This window comes from Sphaerodactylus townsendi, linkage group LG03, assembly GCF_021028975.2.
Source record: "Sphaerodactylus townsendi isolate TG3544 linkage group LG03, MPM_Stown_v2.3, whole genome shotgun sequence".
Lineage (NCBI taxonomy): Eukaryota > Metazoa > Chordata > Lepidosauria > Squamata > Sphaerodactylidae > Sphaerodactylus > Sphaerodactylus townsendi.
In genome coordinates, this window is record NC_059427.1 from 65,757,615 (window position 1) to 65,759,889 (window position 2,275).

Consider the following 2,275-nt stretch of genomic DNA (forward strand, 5'->3'; position numbering starts at 1 on the left):
CTTCCTGTTTGTTGGTCCTTTTAGGGCAATTGTTCACTGAAAGAATATATGCCAGTCCATTAGTCTGATTCAACAGGGTACCAGTTAGAGATATGTTCCTCTAGTGGACTGCTTAGATATTTCAACTTTATATAAAAGCAAATTATTCACAAATGTTTGAAATAAATTGCTAAGCATATAAAAGTACAACCATTTCTGCATTATAGTAACTGGGAACAAACAAGCCCAAATTAAATACTTTCATACCCCATTGAATTTTAACAAGATTAGCAAGTGTTTAAATGTCTAAATACTATGTAATTTTGTGACTGTAGGTAACTGTTTAATAGATCAAACAGACATTTTGCTGCAATCTGATAAACTGTATTTTAAGCCTAACCAAAAATATAGTTGTCTTTCCCCTCCACCTACTGATAAACAACGCAGTTACTACCTGAATTCCCCCATCCTGCTATCATTGCTGTTCTTATGACAGCCAGTGGCAGGAAAAGTACTGTAAAAGTGTCTTACTCCCCTCCCCACACGATGTAAATGTGCAACAGAAAACCTCCCTGTACAAGACAAAAACAGTTTTAACTATATGACAGGCTATTTACAAATTCTTTTATTTTCATTTACAACCACAAAAAAACTTATTTCTCCAGATATTTTTTGTCGCAATAATTTAATCTTTATTTTTAGGCAAGGTCATTCACTGAAATTTGCAGCTAAGTCCTGCACATGTTTACTCAGAAGTAAGCTTACTCCCAAATGTGCATGACATTGCAGCCTTAGTTTACAAACCTGAAGGATTTCAGTTGCCAAGGACATTATTTATAGGACTAGTTTTACTGGTTGGTTTCTTTTCAAGTGGCAACCGCAGACTCCTACGGTTTTCCTTACATACCTGTGTTGATGTGCACTTTGGAAAAAAGAACTGGGCATTCTCCTCTCATTTCCCAGGATTAGATGCTTCCACTTTAGATACCCTTTCAAAATAACACCTACTCTTGATGTGATAGACAAGCAGACAGCTGCACATGTTATTAAAGTTCAATACACGCTGATATAGCATAAACGTTCATGCTAAAAGCCTAGAACGGAGCTAACATTTATTCTTTTATACATTAACAGTAAAAATTGTTACAGACTACCATTTTTGTCTAATTCTGACCAATAAGGGCTCAGCTTACCTACTGACCTGGTAGAGTATTATCATCTGTAAACCCTATCAACAAGAAATGTTCGAGCCAATGCAAGATCACATATAGAATGGGCAAGATGGTGTTTTGCTTCCAAGGTCCAAATGGTTTTGTGCCTTGGAAGCCCTGCCTAACCCTCCAGATCTTCATTTAAATATATATATATATGTATATGTGTGTGTGTGTGTGTGTGTGTGTGTGTGTGTGTGTGTGTGTATATATATATATATATATAAACTTTTGCAGTCATTTGAGCAACATTATGCAGTTTTGCTCTTAAAATCGATAATAATGGTGAATTCATAACATCTGCTCCTTGATAGAATGTGTACAGCTGTGAAGAAGACATACAATAGATAAGACGCTACAAATTTGGTAAAAAATTAGCAGTGCTCCATTACAGTTAATACTGTAATTAACTTCTGATTAAAAGTGAAGGTAATTCTAAAATATATCAATGCAATGTGTAACTGAAAGATGCACAGGCAGCCGTAGATCATGCTTTCCCAGCAATGCTTTTCTTAGGACACGTTTCATGTAAAGTCAGATCTCAGCAAAACAAAAACATCTCATTTGTTTTACAAACTAGCTCCAGATGAATGGCAATCTATTTCAGTAAAAAAAGATTAAGAACGATAAGTTAAAAGATGGTACAGCCAAAAATATAGTAAAGTGGTAAGATCCTAATTGCCCACAGTAAATAACACCACGTCAGCTTGATGTAACATATTAAAATGAATTGCTCTCAGGATCACAACGAAGAACAATGTTGCTTTAGGGCTTGATGTCACATCCAACCATCTTGTTCTTTCTTCTGGACTTAGAAACCTGAAGGGGATTAGTCAGACAACTGCAACGAAACTTCTGAACTAAAGTTCCCTTCCTGGCAGGCTCAGGAAACACTCATGCACTGATGATCTCTGCACCGTAAGAAACCTCTATATCACTAAACAATTCTCAGCACAGAAATACAATAACAGAAAATGAACTAGTCCAAGGAGATTTCCCCATCTTCTCTCTCACCAAGCCCAAACAATCACGAACCTTATCCTGGTTCATGCACTCTTTGGATAATGCAGAATAATGCATATTAA